We start from the raw sequence: 18,441 nt of genomic DNA on the forward strand, positions 1-18,441 counted from the left end.
CTTTGACATTTCATTTATAGGCATTTTAATTATTTGGATGGTTTCCTTTAAATACTAGATATTGGCAGTGAAAATTTGTACTTAGAGAAGGAGAAACTGCTTCCAGGAGTTCCTAATTTTCATGTGTTATGAATTTTAATACCTTATATGGGTCAGGTTTTCACAGGTTTAGAAAAGGAATACATTGACCTTAAACTATTGTACAGTTGTAATAGCATTTTTAGTCTCTATTGCTTGGAGCTCTAGTTTGTTTATGCTTCTTTTTCCCTCTACTTCCTTTCCACAGTAGCAGAAAAGCCCCAAGGCTTCAGAGAACAGGCTATTCCTTCCTTCTCTTTTTCTTTTCCCCCACCTCCTAACTTTTTAAAAGACAAAGAGCTATGAAATCCACTAGTCTGTGGGGACAGGAAGTTTTCACCTACTCCTGTCAGATTGAACTGCTATCTTTGACATAATGAATCCCTGAATTCCCCTCTTGCAATATCTCCCATTAATGAAGTTGAATTTTTATAGAGCCTTCTTTTTTCCCATCTTGCATCCCTTCCCCCCCCAATTTCTTTCTGCTTCTTATGTTGTTAGGGATGTAGAATACTACTGACCCTGAGGGGAGGATTTGGAAATAATTTTATTTACTCTTAATTTGGTGTTCTTTTTATTTCTTTCTCACCCTTGCCACCATTTTCTACCTTTACGTTTGGTTGACAAGCATAAACAGCAGGAGCAGCTCTAGGAAATATAACCAGAACACTGCAGTATCTGAAGTCTCATCACCCCAAAACGTGACCATTCTGTAAGTTATAACAATGTCCTTCCTTGAGGCTCAGACAGAAAAAAAAGTGTTCTGAGCCTAATCCTGGTTTGGGTTACATCAGTGTCAATATGTCAATATTTCTCTTGAAGAAGGAGCTATAATCACTCTGGCAAACTGTTGTACCTAAAATTATAGAATCATAGAATTGCCCAGGTTGGAAGGGACCTTTCAGATCATCTAGTCCAACCATCAACCTAACTCTTGACAAAAACCATCACTAAACCATATCTCTAAGCACTATGTCTACCTGTCTTTTAAATACCTCCAGGGATGGTGCCTCAACTACTTCCCTGGGCAGCCTGTTCCAATGCTTAATAACCCTTTCAGTGTAAAAAATTTTTCCTAATATACAATCAAGTAGGCTTTATTCTTATCTTTTTACACCATTAAGTCAAAAGGGAATGGGACCCAATGCATTTACTTTTGGAAAAGGCTGGGCAGAAAAGGTTAGTTTTGTAACAAAAGCATGAGAATAAGATTTAGGATTTGGTGAGTGGTTGCTCTGTCTGAAATTCTGCATGCAAGTTTCCATCCCAGAACTCTGAAATGGAGGCTCCAAACGGGAGCCTGCTGAGATAGGGAAAATCATCCTTCCTATGATTTGCCTACCTGACTTTTTTAATTTCAGCCCTTCAGAGCAGTAAGCCCTTTAACAAATCTGGCATGGTGGGACATTGATTTCATCTGCTACTTGGAAACTCATTAAATATAAATAATAATACATTACAGTCTATCTGACTGGTGAAGATCCACAAGCACAATTTAGCTTTCCAGGCCACAAGTTGCCACAAGTTTATGACATTTTTGGTGCTTGTGATCCTAGTTCAACAAATTAAGTTAGCATTTTTTGGACAGCTTGTGATTTTCCTTTCAATTTTAGTTTTTATGCAGCATACTCTGCTTCCCTTTTGGCACATGAGTAATACTTCTGACTGCAGTGACTATACTCACGTTTTTAACGTTATAAGCAAGAGATGAAGTTCTTTTACAAATGAGAAGCACGCATCCCTGAACTGAATAAACATCAGTCCTTTACACACTAGCCATTTTGCAGTTTTAAAGATTACAGGAAAATATGGTTTCAAGTTTGATGAAGAAAAACACAAAGATTAAATTTTGAAACAAATCTGTTCTGCCTTATTATTTTTTCCAAGTACGCTAAAGGTTGACGACTGCTTTATTTGCTTGCTTTTATTTTATTGTTCTCGTGATATAAATTCTATACAATACAGATGCAAAAAAAAATTGGGGGCAAGGGCAAGTTTTATAGTTAAACCTCAATGAGTTTCACTGAAATGAACTGCTTTATACTGACTCTGAGTCAGATATGGTGCACGGAGCAAATAATAAGTGAGAGTTGAACAGAAAGATGAGCAACAAACTAAATGAAGCTAAGTACTTAATGAGCAGAGAGCTAATGAGATTGTGAGTTAGCAATCTAATGAACTGAGGTTCTCTGCTGCAAGCAGGTAATATGTAGTTTCCAGGTTGTGGCTTATCTTTAGCTACCTATTTTTAACTTTAGCTCTACTTTTCCCAAACCATGCTACTTCAAAATAATTTCTTGTCACCCATGTGAAAACTAGCATAAGAATCCTTCCCATATCCATTCACCATAACTGAGAACATGGAGAACTACTTGGGTAGAGAACAGTTTAGCCAAAAAAATAAGTAAAATTTGTTTAACCTGGACTATTTTTCTTATCCTGCAATTCTCATTACATAGTATCAGTACAATAAGTAGTGCTAGAACTTAAACAGCATCCTTATCCAAATTGCAACGAGCCCTCAAAAAATCAGTAGACCCACTTGTGAAGTAAATTATTTGTCATGCTGTGCAGAGTTTCATAACAACCTTTTACTTTCCTCATCCTCATAAAACCTCATGCTATGAAACGGAAGATGACCACACAGTTGAAAAGGTTTTAAAGCAATTTGTCCATTTGGTTACTTTTATGACAGTGTTTAACATGTTTGCAATTAGGTCTGACCAAAAAAAAAAATTAATGGACAAATAGGTTCCTAAATTTTCTAAACTCTCTTTTGCAGTGTCAGGTCATATGCCTTTCAAATGTTCTTTATCCTCATATTCATGAAATTGTCCTTTCAGGTAAGCTAGGATCCTTCATATTTTATTTTATTTTGTTTTATTTTATTATTTTATTATTTATTTATGCTTTGAGAGAGGTTTTCAACATTACAGAAGTGCATCATAAGAATGGGTGCAAAATACCGTATGAACATATGTTTGTTCCTGTGTTTCTCCAGTTCAGCTGATATCCCTTCCCTTAATATCTCCTGGGCTATTACTGTTCTGGTGGGGCAGAGAGCTAGGAGATCTCCAAGGCTCTGTGAAAAGTATGTATATAAAATAAACCCAACATATTAACGATAATCATTGTATGAGCTCTATTTTTATCACAAGGGTAATGAATGCCTTAGCAGAGGGGAATAAAAAATGTGGACTTCTCGTCTTACGAGAAATAAAAAAATTAAATGTGACATGCAGAGCTGTAAGAAAAAAATACATTATTGATTTCCTCTGATAATAGAGGAATTGATCTTGATAGTCCTGTTGGGCCTCTGGTCATAGCTTGTCCCCACTGTAGTCCACAAAGAAAGTCTGTTATCTCAAAAGGCATCTCAAACCTTCTGAAGATAAATCTCTAAATTAGGTGAGATGATTAGCATTCTGGAGCTATCCATCTCTACCATTTGAAGGATGTCTAGGCTCCTAGAAAGAACCAAAGTGATAAGTTTAAAGTGAAGGCTTAACTTTCAGATGGCTGAAGCTGGATGAAATGTTAAAAGACAATAGGGCTCCAACTCAGGAAGCTGAGAGGCCTCCCTAACATGAGAGGTGCATCTGGGGTACAAGCATGTCTGTATGTCATTTAACAGTCAACAAAGTGAACCGAGCATGAAAGCAGCATTGGAGATGAGCAGAGCTCTAGAAAACATGACTTATGAGGAAAGAGTAAAAGAAGTGGAGATGTTTGTGGTCAAGAAGTGAGGGATGTGTGAGACACTGCTGCATGCAGGATAATCAACTCGTTTCTGTGTTCAGAGTGGAAACTGCAAGTTGTGGAGGACTTGAGATAACAGGAAAAACCTTTGAAGAGAGGATTTTAAAACACTAAAGAGGTGGTCTGGGGATGCTACAAAGATGACTGAAGCCTGACAATTCTGGAGATGTAACTAATACTACTTTGTGGCAGGGAAATTTGCTAGATGCTTTCTCAGGATCATTTATTGCCTTGTTTTCCGTGATTCTGAGAGGACAACATCAGCACACATACTTTAAGTGTGAACAGTGTCAAACTGCTGTTGATTTTTAAGGCAGAATCAGACCTTTTGTTTCCTAGTTTCTTAAACATGACACAAGGGAACCCAAATACTTTTTAAACTGCCATGTTTTTTATCATAATTTTAAAAAGTGGAACAACACTGGTCTTGTTAGCAAAAAAAAAAAAAGAAAAGAAAAAAGAGAAAAAAATTATATGATATCCAGGATATGAGAGATTCACTGAGATGTCCCTGTCCTTAATGAGAAATCACAAGGAAGATTACTGCAACCTCTTGCCTATATGCTCTGACTTATCGGTTGGTCTGGGAATTTAAGCTTCTGCGATATTGAATGAAGATTATAAGCCAGATGGGCCACTAATTCTGTCAAGCCTTCTTGACTTCTTGTGAAGCAAATTGGGCTTATAGACCCTTATAATGCAATTGCACGCAGAGATGGGGACCTGAGCAAGCAGGCAGAAATATGGCTACTGAAAACAGGGAATAAGAAGTTATTAAGCCAAGTCAGAGATACATATCGATAGCTAATATAGCCTTTATTGGTTTACAGGCTCCAGGAAAGAGGGTTCAGAGTTTTGACCCTTTGCTTCGCTTTTCATTTCACTGGAGATGCAGGTTTATGAATAAAACATATCTTCACTCATGATTTTGATATTAGTCACTACTTCTTGTGTCCCTCATTCTCTAAGAGCAAGCAACATGCACTAACTACATAAACTTTGAAAGCTCTGTTTTACAGAGATGGGAATGGATGCACACTGACAAAGAGGGAGTGGTTTGAGAGGAAAGAAAGAAGAGGAAAGATAAGAGAAAAAGCAAGAAAATGAATGATAGACTAGAAATGAGAAATAGGATGAAAAAGAGAGGAATACAAAGGAAGTTCTGGGAGACACAACAAGATAAGAATGGATGAAAGAAAATGGCTGGAAAAATTCACATTGCCTTCCTCTTCTGACAAGGTGTGATGGCAGAGTTGTTCTGCTCCTACTTTCGATCTGGTATTCTCCATCTGGATGTACAGAAAACACAAGATTCCCTGCAAGAAGTATGGGGGATTCCTAAAGCCATGTCATGCATAACTTGACTCTACATCCTATTTACCTCGGTGTATCTGTAAGCATCTATACAATTATGAATAATAATGGTTAAAGGGGTTTTGACCCTTTCATAGGTCCTTCCACTGTCCTGAAAAATATGCAAAATGTCCCTAGAGTGAAGAATGTTTCAGAATGCTAGCAAGGATTGGGAGAGAAGATATGTGCAAGAGAGCTAATAAAAATAATTTATTACAACCTTTTCAAATCATTAACAGCCCAGGTCAGTGGGTATGTCTCAACTGGCCTGGGGCATGCAGCAGAACACATCCCAAGATCCTGCACTCCACAGTAGACTAGCACAAGATTTAATTGCAACATACTGTCAGTGATGCTAGATTTGTTCATACAGTTTTTTGTTGTTTTTTTTTCTTTGGAAACAAATACACAGGATAAGAGCTTAATTTCTGCTGATGAAGCTTTAGACCATGACTGGATTTATACCTTGGACTCAAAAATTCAAAATGCTCCAAGGTCCCCCAATTTAGATACAGACAGAGTGTGGCAATTAGGCACGGACTCCATTTCGGTGCACAAACGAAATCACTTTATTTTAGGCAACAGCTTCCTTAAATACCTTCTGCTACAGAGCTAGCAATTTCCCACTGCTACATCCTTATCATGTGATTACACAGCACATACCACACATACCACATACCATACATGGTGTAAACCAAAACAAGCTATTCATCTTTAGCAACCCGGCTGGCCGTCAGCACTCTCTCCTTTTCTTCCTCTTATCATGGCCCAGGTGCTGTGCAGCTAGGGCTTGTTTACTTATCCCGCGGTTTGCCGCCAGTGAGAGTGATGAGATCTCCAGGGCTCGTTCTGCGTGCCGCATCCGCAGGTTCTTCGGCATCCACAATTCCCCCTTCTTTATTTACTACAAAAACAGTGGCTAAGGTTTTATCTATAAGACACTGCGCACACTGTAGCATACAGGGAATACAAAGCATAATGCACAAGAATATGCTTATACAAAAAAGCAAGAATATTAGAGCTGATTGCAACCATCCAGTTAAGCTCCAACTGTTAAAAAGGTTATCCATCCATCCCCAACTTCCCCCCATTTGTAATTTCTGCACATTTTGCTCTAACTGTTGTATACTTTTATGGATTGATTCAGAGTGGTCTGATAAATTCATACAGTACATGCCATCAAAATCTTCACATCCATGGCCATAAGCTAATAACAGGAAATCGATGGCTGCCCTATTTTGCAAAGTTGCATGGGGTACTGAATCTACATCTAATAAAAGGCCAGAAAGAGCTAATGAAGTAGCATTACTTTGTTTCGCAAGCCAACAACCTAGCTTTTTTAAGAGCATTAGCGCTTTCGCAGAAGCCACACCGGGAGCAAAGAAAGAAGAAATGGCAACCACGGGCGGTTGCCAAAAGTGTACCTGGTTGTCACATTTTGACTTGAAAGCATGAGTTACCGATCTTTTATTTCTATGGTAGTCGTTCACATGAGTGTGATTTAATATCATTGTGGTATTAGGTGTCAGCGTGGTTAATTTTTCTATAGTACAAGGCCCTCCCATAATCCAAGAGGGAATCCCTGACCATGCACAATCTCCACAAAAAAACCCCACACCCTAGGGCAGTTTCCGGGGCACCGGATCCACAGGGGCAACGTGAGCGGATGTCCAATTGCACCATTTTGATTGATTCCGATATGTATAATCAAGAGGGGTGACCTTTTGGAGATATGTTGTGTTTCAAGGATATTTGGTAAAGTTAAAATACTTACAAGCATCCATCTGAATTGAGTCTAGAATATCAATCTCCTGTGGCTCTAAAGGCAGGGGAAATAATAATTTATTTGCCCAATATAATGTACTAAGGCAATTTGTAGGTTAAGACTTTGTGATAACCAAGGGTCAAGGTCATCCTTTTTGATGGGGACATGTATGTGGCTTGGATCCATTCCAGAAAGCTGCTGACAGCACAAACGACCCTGGGAAAACAATCGTGGTAACATTTCAATCATCATAGTCACTGGTTTTGAAAAGGTATGTGTCAAAAATACCCACTCTAATGCAGTCAGGCTCTTTGCGAGTGCATCATCCCACTGTCCTATCAGGGCATAAAGTTGAAATTCTTGTAGGAAGGTGTTCAATGCATCTTGCAGCAGTAGTAGACTATATCTTATCTTGCAACATGCTGTAATGCCTTCTGAGCTGTTGGGGTTAACGAATGTGGAACTTACGGGGGGGTGGGCGGGGGCAGACACAGTGCTTCAGAGCGTCCCCTGTACCTTCAAAGTGTGCTCGTGTCTCTCTCCCCCTCTCTGACCCGAGACAGCCTCCTTATATCCTGCACCGGATTGAGTGGAGAAGTACAGGCTAGAGTTGCTGCATGCGTGGCCAGCGCATGCAGCGAGCCTCACCAGACTCATGATCCAGCTTTGCTAACAGCGGCTGTCTGATACGTGACTATATTGTTGTAATCCCTTCTTGTTATCTTCTTTGAAGGTCAGGTTCTCATGGCTATGCACATAGTTTTTGCAGCAACAGTACTGAGTCCCTTTTTCCCAAGATGTATACTGGGTTTGGTTCAACTAGTAATTTTCCATCGTGTCTCACTCGGACCATCCTCTATTATCCCTTATACATGCCACCCCATGGTCTGTAGTTTGGACACGATGATAATCTACAACTCGTACAAGAGTATGATGCAAAGCAGCATCTACAACTGATCGTATAATGCTTATTAGACACAGCAAACAGCATACTAAACATAACAGACAAATTCCTTCCACACAGGCAATGAGTATAATTTGCTTCAACCAACCCCACCCCCAAGTCCATCCAGCAAAGACATTTCACCCAGTGGTCTCCACAAGTTGCTGGTTCGGTTGGTGCAGTTCCCGAAACTGGGCATGGATGGATTTGGAGTGGTCACTTAGATTCATACAATACAGTCCTTTAAAATCTTGACAACCATGTCTGTGAGCTGAAAGCAAAAAATCAGTAGCAGCTCTGTTTTGCAACATCGCATATCGAATACTATCTACATCTAGCAATAACTCAGAAATAGCGGTACTAGTAGCATTGTTAAACTTATCCTTGGCAGCAAGAGAGTCCTTGTTAGCAAGAGCGCATGCGGACTCCCTGTTCTTGCTGGTGCTGTGCTTTGATCTTCTTCCACAACAGGCCAAGATTCTCAAGCAGCTAGATAAGGTGTTCGTGAGTCCATTACAGGCTTATGTCATCCAAATGTTTTTCTTGCCAGCACCCAAGGCTGAATAACAATTGGTGTGATATATATGTGTTTTCCAGCACCCAGGTGCGAGTCCCTTGAGTGTATTTACAATCCTCCTCGCCGATCTTCCGTTGCTTTCCCATATTCCATGCCCCCAATGTGTTGATTCACATTGGATCGTCTGGAGTCCAGTTATTTCTCCTCAGATGGTGACCCCGACGTGATACCGATCGGCGCTTGGCTTGAGCAACGGAATGCGAGGGGCGGAAGACCCAGAAGGAGATCCACCAGCTGGAGGACGGCTCAGCTGGGCTGAGACCAGGCGGATTGGGCGGCAATCCGGAATAGAGGAAACAGACGATGTGGCCATGGACACCCAGAGAGAAGTGAGCAGCCGGGGCAGGAGATGGGGCAACAAGTAACAAAAGAAGAAGGGGCTATGTTAAAACTTCTCCTGCATATCCTCTCTAAGAGAGGGGTGAAATACGATGAGCGTATGCTCCGAAGGTTGTTAACCTGGTGCAGAGAGAACGGATTCGCACCAGAGCCCCAGACAGCTTTTAAACCAGAAATATGGGAGGCTGTTGGGGAAAAACTGTGGGAAGTGATAAGTAAAGGAGACAAAGAGGCATCACCGTTAGCGACGACATGGTGGTTGGTGTTATCGACCTTACAAGATATGAAGGCGGAGCGAGCCATGGCAGCCGGGGCTTTTGCAGCATTACAACCCACGGGAGGGGGATCGAAGAGACCAGGTCCGAAGGTCTGGGACGATCCCCTGCTGATCCCCTCTGCTCCACCTGAGGCCGATGGAGGAGGCAGAATGTCAGCAGAGAAGGACAGAGCCGGAGCTGTTTGCTCCTGCCATTGCCCGCCTCGCCCCCTCCCCTCCCCAGTCGTCTCCCTGAGGTAGAAGTGCTGGTTTTGTATGTCTGCTGTGTAAGTGTGTGTGGGCGCCAGCTTATACCTGCTGATCAGCATGTGTGCTACTGTTTGTTTTTTGTTGTGTGCAGTGTCGTTAGGTGACTCCACTTGAGCAGGTGTTCTGCCCGGTGTGGTACTGTTCTCGTATGCAACTAGGGCTGACACTCCGTCAAGTGAAGAAGTTTGTGTATACACAATGTTTAGACGTAAGGCGAGCGCCCCCCAGGTAGATAGACCAGGATGGGCCGTAGAACTGATGGAAGTCCTGAAATATTGGGGGAGTTTTCACCAGCCGACACGTTTACGCTCTCGGGAACGGCTCGCCCGTGCAGGGCGTATGGCTGGTTGTTTGTTGTTTGTCTATAAGATCATGGTTGATTGGGAAAAGGAGTTGAGCCAAAATCCATAGGATGCTCTGTAGGAAAATGAGAAACTTAAGGAAAAATGAGAAACTGAGCTCTTGTTGCAAAGGCAGACTTTTATGTCAGTCATAAGTGATGGGGGGGGGGGGGGGGAAGAGAGAGAAAAAAAAAGAAAGAAAAAAAGAGAGAAAAAAAGAGAGAAAAAAAAAAAAGAAAAGAAACCAAACAGGAACAATTAGATGGGAAATGTGCCACGTTAGCACAAAAGTATGCCATACGCATTACGAGAAAGCATCAGAAAAAGAGAAACAGGACACCTGATTCAAAGCAGTACCATAGAGATATGTTTTTGGTTTTTTCCTATATGTGTCTATGTTATTGCATGCCTTAGTAGATTGCTCTGTGTTATACCCTGCGAGACTAAAATGAACCCCAGCAGAAGCGGTCTCTTGAGCAAGGGGGTGGAATATGGGAAAGCAACGGAAGATTGGCGAGGAGGACTGTAAATACACTCAAGGGACTCGCACCTGGGTGCTGGAAAACACATATATATCACACCAATTGTTATTCAGTCTTGGGTGCTGGCAAGGAAAACATTTGGGTGACATAAGCCTGTAATGGACTCACAGACACCTTATCTAGCTGCTTGAGAATCTTGGCCTGTTGTGGAAGAAGATTAAAGCACAGCACCAGCAAGAACAGGGAGTCCGCATGCGCTCTTGCTAACAAGGACTCTCTTGCTGCCAAGGATAAGTTTAACAATGCTACTAGTACCGCTATTTCTGAGTTATTGCTAGATGTAGATAGTATTCGATATGCGATGTTGCAAAACAGAGCTGCTACTGATTTTTTGCTTTCAGCTCACAGACATGGTTGTCAAGATTTTAAAGGACTGTATTGTATGAATCTAAGTGACCACTCCAAATCCATCCATGCCCAGCTGCAGGAACTGCACCGACCGAACCGGCAACTTGTGGAGACCACTGGGTGAAATGTCTTTGCTGGATGGACTTGGGGGTGGGGTTGGTTGAAGCAAATTATACTCATCGCCTGTGTGGAAGGAATTTGTCTGTTATGTTTAGTATGCTGTTTGCCGTGTCTAATAAGCATTATACGATCAGTTGTAGATGCCGCTTTGCATCGTACCCTTGTACGAGTTGTAGAATATGTTGCTCTAAAAACTATGTGTGTATCCATGAGAATCCGACCTTCACAGAAGAAGATAACAAGAAGGGATTACAACAATGTAGTCACGTATCAGACAGCTGCTGTTAGCAAAGCTGGATCATGAGTTTGGTGAGACGCGCTGCATACGCTGGCCATGCGTGCAGCGACTCTAGCCTGTACTTTTCTACTCAATCCAGTGCAGGATATAAGGGGACTGTCTCGGGTCAGAGAGGGGGAGAGAGACATGAGCGCACTTTGAAGGTACAGGGGATGCCCTGAAGCACTGTGTCTGCCTCCGCCCACCCCATAAGTTCTATGTTCATTAACCCCAACAGCTCAGAAGGCATTACAGCATGTTGCAAGATAAGATATAGTCTACTACTGCTGCAAGACACATTGAACACCTTCCTACAAGAATTTCAACTTTATGCCCTGATAGGACAGTGGGATGATGCACTCGCAAAGAGCCTGACTGCATTAGAGTGGGTATTTTTGACACATACCTTTTCAAAACCAGTAACTATGATGATTGAAATGTTACCGCGATTGTTTTTCCAGGGTCGTTTGTGCTGTCAGCAGCTTTCTGGAATGGATCCAAGCCACATACATGTCCCCATCAAAAAGGATGACCTTGACCCTTGGTTATCACAAAGTCTTAATCTACTAATTGCCTTAGTACATTATATTGGGCAAATAAATTATCCTTTCCCCTGGCACAGACTATTACAGTCACTTTCACAAATTCCTTTACAGACGCACATCCTGCTAGCGCCAGAGCCTCTTGCTGGCACCCGTACGGTGTTTGTAGATGGTTCAGGGACACAGTAAAGGCTTTTGACTTATTTCAACAGGAACTGTTAAATGTAGGCAGAATCTCAATATGTTACTGGTATTGTTCAAAACTTGAAGGAGCATTTATAAAACAACTAGAGAACCAATTGTTATTTAGTCTCTTACTGCAATTAATGTTGCTTTTATGAAAAAGACAGTTTCCTTATTTTATTGTCCACATACGCTCTCATGTTTTAAATTTTCTAAACATGTCTTCTTTGTCATCCACAGCAGTAGATGGACATTTTGTAAGAACTGTTGAATGGCCTGAACAACCGAAGGTGTATTAGAAGCACCTTAAATCGGGGTGCATGCTAACCACAGATAATACTGCAACAAATAGAAGTTGTGAGCAAGAAAATTCTGTAATGATTTGTACTTCTCATCCGTATGTTTGCTTCGGCTCAAAATGCAAGTATACAAGAATGTAATCAATCTTATTGTGTAAATTTAACGCGAGTAGGGTATAAAACAGCAGTAATATGGATAGGGGATTGGCAAAATGCATTAAAAACACGTCTTTCTCTGTATTGGGATTGGGAGTATAACCCTCAAAGACTTTGTGTTACATCTCTCCCCTGGAATACGTTGCTACATGGATGAGAAATGGTTAAACACCATCTCCAAGGTGCTTTTGACATGTCGTTGCAACAAAATATTCGTCCTTTACATGATCAGCTAAAAGCTCAAATACTAAAGATTCAAGACTTAATGAACCACAATGTATTTGAAATATTACAAAAGGATTTCTCGTGGGTAAATCCAAAGAAATTGGCTTTCTGGGCTAAATTTAGGAATCTGGGTATTTATTGCCTTAGCAGGGTTCTTTTTGATTCTGTTTTTAATTGTGTTTAGTATATAACCTGCTAAGAGCGTCACAACGAGTAGAAGCACAAGTCATGGCGACCTTGTAACAAATGGTCTGGTGTTAAACAAAAAAGGGGGAGATGGGGCAGATCTACAAGCAGAGGCCTGCGTACGGCCAAAGACACAGTGAGCAGAGCACACAGTAAATACAGAGCCAAGAGAACAGTTCATACCTTCACTCCATCCTGTGACGACCACATAACATTTTCGAATCTCGGACAAAGAATAGGGCTAAGTATTCTTCCTTCGCTAGGAACAGCAACGACATTAAATATGTTGAATAAGATAGGGTGTTGGGCAAGTAAACAGATAAACCTTACAACTGAAATCATATCTAGCTTGCTTACTGATGCTGATAGCATTCGGCATGCTACGTTGCAAAATCGAGCGGCTATTGATTTTTTGCTGTTAGCTCAGGGTCATGGATGTGAAGATTTTGAAGGCATGTGTTGTATGAACCTTTCCGACCACTCATCATCCATTCATAAGCAGTTACGGGATCTGAAGGATAACATGTCCAAATTAAAAGTGGTCAAAAATGGTTTCGATGATTGGTTAAACTCATGGGGTATAACGGGATGGTTATCAGACTTCCTTAAACAAGGGCTCATGCTATTCTTGGTTATATTATTATTGATTATGGTAGCCTCGTGTGTTCTCCGCAAAGCGACTGACATGATAGAAAATGCCATGCATAAGGTCTGGCTGGCTCAAGAAGAAAAAGGGGGTATTGTAGGAATGTATCTGAGAGAAAATGGCCATGTGAGCCAGCCTCCCTACTATGAGAGATTAGATTAAGAGCAAAACAGGTGGTAGAAGATGGAATTAGTACATGGGGAAAACGGGAACTGAGAAGGTAGAAAACATGTTGTGCTAATGACTAAGCAATTTACTATGCGAATTCTTGTAACCAATCTGATGTGTGAATGAACTGCATGGACAGCGCGTGGACAGTGTAACTAGCTAATCAGAAATAAGCGAGTCGCGTGTACAGCTATAACACAGGGTATAAAGGATGATGATCTGTGCTTAATAAATGGCTTCTGTTGATTCACATTGGATCATCTGGAGTCCAGTTATTTCTCCTCAGAAAGGCATAGAGGGGTCGTAGTGGGGAAGAGCGGACAGGACAGGTGACCCAAAACTGACCAGCAGGGGTATTCCATCCCATCTGCCCCATGCTCAGTATAAAAGCTGAGGGATCAAAGGGTCAGCCCTCTTTCTTCTATGGCTGATATCCGAGGAGGACCCTGTCTATTCATCTGCCTCTGATCCCGATCCGTGGGTTCCTGACTCCAGCTCTGGAATCCAGTTGCCATATGTCACTGAGTCTAGTCTGGTACTTCCCCAGTGCCTGCTGGTGATGTCATCCTGGGAGCTTGATATGGTTTTGTATATACTGTATCTATTTCATTATTTTCCTTTTTATTTTATTGTTAATATTTCATTAAAGTAGTTTAGTTCCTTCTAAACTCATAAATCTCTTTATCCCTCCTCGTACTCTCCTTGAAGCAATAGGTGGGGGAGAGCATCTGTCATCTGTTGATCTCAGCCAAACCATGACAACTGTGTATAACACACCCTCTGTGTGCTGGCTGTTATGAAATAATTGTTTAAAGATGTTAAAAGACTACTTGTACGTACTCCCATGGAAAATGCAGTCTTTTTTTTGATAGTCTATAATAGAGACTTTCTACATGTTATTGATGACCTGTGGCCATTCATCACACATTTCTAAGTGTTTATTATTACAAACAGCCTACGTGGAAAATTACTGATTTGACCACTACAATATACAGAGCAGAATTTGCTTGAAAAAGGAAGATTGGTCCTATGAGTCATATGAGTGAACCATATCACTGCAAAATCTAACACTAACTCTGAACATAAGGTGATCCAGATATGAGGCTTTACAGTACTATTGCAAAGTAACCCAGTAGCACCACTGGTAAGACAAGAATTTAGCCTAAGAACAAGTTGTGGCATCTGCCCTTTAGTATAACCAAGCAATAAAGGCAGCTGGCAAGACTTGTCCAATAGCATGACCTGGGTTGTGTTTTGTGCTTGTATTCAATTATTTTAAATGAAATGCAAATGCATTAGAAAAAAAAAAAAGCAAAAAAGATTAAGAAATGAGGACCTTCCAGTCCCACAGAAACCCATCTGCTGCAAAGCTTCCCAACATGTGTCACTGTATGCCCTCAATGCCAATAGCTCTCCTTTTTCCAGCAGCAGTGACTAAACGTTTCACTAACACAGCTGCTTTTTGGCTCAGCTGCCGCTTGCTGGTTGTACTTCAATTTCTCTTTTCATTTTAGATTTCAGTGGTCCCTTTTCCCATTATACTGAGTATTATAAGAGTCTGAATGGTGTGTATAATGGGAAACTGATGTTATGTGTGTACTTTATTGACACAACTGACAAGAAAAGCCTTAGCCTACATCTTTAAGTAGTGTAATTTATTGTTCACTATCCCCTTCTCACACACATATAATTGTAAATGAGAGAAAAGGAAGAATTGTATTACTCTTTCCCCAAACGCTTACAAACAAACAAACAAAAACAATTAAACCTGAAAAAAGTTTTTCCTGCCTCTTACACTGCATGACTAGAGAGTAATGCCTAAAATTTTGCCCCCAGAGAGGGAGGTGGATGAAGCCTCACTTTTTTTCATTACTTGATCTAAGTCTTTAAATGATTATCTGTTCAGGGATGAATATCAGCTGTTTCACTGGAGTTTTGTTTCTCTGCTCCACAAAAACCATACTTGTCCGTAGAATATAGTTTTAAAATGGAAAAAAATTCCATTAAATACAATAATTGAAATGCAGTGATAGAGAGACTGACAGCATTGGCAGATGATCATTAACATGGCTGTAATAATCAAAAATATGCTTCACCCTAGTTCTTTATATCTTCCCAAGACACCTTTCTATATAAGATCATCAGTGATAAATGTATTATAGCTTTTCCAAAACAGCTCTTCTATAGGCAAAATGATTGATGACATAAAGAAAACCTAGTGACACAGCCTGGACTCCCTGCATTCTAGACTCCCCATAATGAGTAACTGTAATGGTTCAATTAAACCATTTTACTTTTCATTTGCAACAGGCTAGAAATATGTATAGGTTCCATTACTGTAGATCAGCTACTGAGTGATTGTCCTGGTCTGGGATGAAGCAGAGCCAACTTTCTGTTCAGTGAGAGAAGCTCTTGCTTATACTTGTTACTGTGGCAACCAGGGTCAGCTGACTTGGTTGTTTACGCCATGGAGGGGTTGCACCTGGGTGGAGAAGTGGACAGGTCAGGTGACCCAAACTGACCAGTAGGGTATTCCATCCCATCTGCCATACTCAGTATAAAAGATGAGGGATCAAAGGTGCCAAGTGGGTTTTTCTGTGTTAGCTCTTTTTAGCTCCTCTCCAATGGCTTTCTTTTTGTCAATGTCTGAGGAGGACCCTGTCAGCTCATCTCCCTTTTGATCCCAGTCACTATGTTCCAGTTCCCATTTGTCACTGGGTCCGGTCTGGAACTTTCCCAGTGCCTGCCAATGACATCTCCCTGGGAACTTGATCTGGTTTTGTGTATATATTTTGTATATATATTGTATCTATTTCATTTTTGTATTTGTTTTATTATTAATATTTCATTAAAGCAGATTAGTTTTTTTCCTAAACTCATCAATCTATTTCTCTTCTTCCTCTCCTTAGAGTAAAGGTGGTGGAGAGCATCTGTTGTCTTGTCATTGGCCAACCTGGCCCAAACCACAACAGTGGTGACTTTTGAGATATGGTAAATTGTTCATTATTGTTTGTCCCTATATAACACACTGGGATGAGAAATCTCACTTTAACAAACATAAGCAACATAAGGCTGTGTATTTCTATCTTGTGAGTTCTATATCTCTACCTTGCGATGCTTTGTTAATTGCTTCCCAATTGCAGTGTACAGGATGGCAGTAATCGCTGTTGGCATGCGGTTACACTGCCTCTTCAATGATTTTGCATAGTGAAACAAGTTTTTGCTAGTGTTAAATCAGATCATCAATTGCTGTAGCAGGTAAGATATATAAACTGCATTAATGCAGCAACTTTTTACAAAAATAATCTACACAGCTCTTAGCTTCTAAATTAAGATCATCTCCAAGATGCAATATGTGTGTATGCATATGTCCTGGTTTGAGATAAAACAGAACCAACTTTCTGATCAGTAACTTTGCTTCTTAGCTAGACCTCTTCTACCTCTCTGAAATTAACAGCATGTTGTGTCTGAAATGGTTCATTCAGAGTGATAAGACAGTTTGTGCCAAGGAATGGTATGCAAAGAGGCTCTTGCTTATACTTCTTGCTATAACAACCAGGGTCAGCTAACTTTGTTATTTGCCCCATTGGAGGGTCAGAAATGGAAAAGAGTAGAGGGGTCCCACCTGCAGGGAAGAGTGGACAGGACAGGTGACACAAAACTGACTAACAGGGGTATTCCATCCCATCTGCCCCATGCTCAGTATAAAAGCTGAGGGATCAAAGGGTCAACTCTCTTCCTTCAATGGCTGACATCCAAGGAGGACCCTGTCTGTTCATCTGCCTTTGATCCCGATCCGTGGGTTCCTGACTCCATCTGTGGAATCCAGTTCCCATTTGTCACTGAGTCTAGTCTGGGACTTCCCCGGTGCCTGCTGGTGACGTCATCCTGGGAGCTTGATATGGTTTTGTATATACTGTATCTATTTCATTATTTTCCTTTTTATTTTATTATTAATATTTCATTGAAGTAGTTTAGTTCCTTCTAAACTCATAAATCTCTTTCTCTCTCTTCCTCCTCTCTGTGTGTGAGAGGTGGGGGGAGAGCATCCGTCGCCGGCCATTGGCCAATTTGGCCAAAACCATGGCAGCATATATATAAGAAAATCAGAATATTTTTTGTGGTTTTCCCTTCCAAGCCATTGTTATTATTTTATATTTCCTTTGGGAATTTAGAAAACTGTTGGATTACACCTCTTCTGCTTTGCCTCCCTTCTCACCTATGTGCTTTTCCACCTTTATATATGATTATTAGATCCATTGGGTTTACAACCACAAAAGACCTTGTGGATAAGTAATCTGACCTGCACGAGTCACAGCATAGGCTTGCACTGTTCCTATACCTAATCCTAAAACCTGTCATTGAACTAGAACACACATTGGTGAAAGGCACTTAGTTTTGATAAAGATTCCAAGATTTCAGCAGTGAAGAATCCATTCATTATAAGGGGTGAGTAGAGACGCTATGCAAAGATGTCTGGGGATTTGCATTTAAAATAGGAATGAAATCTCTTTTTTACAGCTGAATTTAATTTGCTCTCCTGATTTGGCATAATAACATTCAAACTGAATTTTCTATATTCTTTGATTAGTAAAAGAGTCCATAGCTTCTGCACAGAAAACAGAAAGAATGCTTCCTTTGTGAAATTATTCTGCTTTCCTCAAGTTTCTTTGGGCTTTTTTTTAAATGCAGCTAGTAAGAACACCAGAATATTTCCCACATTTCCCCATTTCAAGATGCGCTTTTGAATTATTCTATGTTTCCAGAATGAAACTAGGAAAAGGTGGTAGTATTCCTTCCTCCTCCAGTTCCTTCACACTCACACTTTCTCACATTGCTGGAAAGCCATTAGAAAAGATAGGAACAAATGTTAAGTGTTGAAAATATTACTTCATGAAGTTTTTATCCTCCAAATGCTTTAATACTGAGTATTTAAGAGCATAAAAACACTTAAATAAATTTTAATGAAAATAAATGAGTTGCCAAGTTTGGATTAAAAAAAAGAAATATATAATTTTTATTACTTACGATATATGTTGCTCAGGATTCATCTGGTCAATCCTTCCAA

This window comes from Rissa tridactyla, chromosome W, assembly GCF_028500815.1.
Source record: "Rissa tridactyla isolate bRisTri1 chromosome W, bRisTri1.patW.cur.20221130, whole genome shotgun sequence".
Lineage (NCBI taxonomy): Eukaryota > Metazoa > Chordata > Aves > Charadriiformes > Laridae > Rissa > Rissa tridactyla.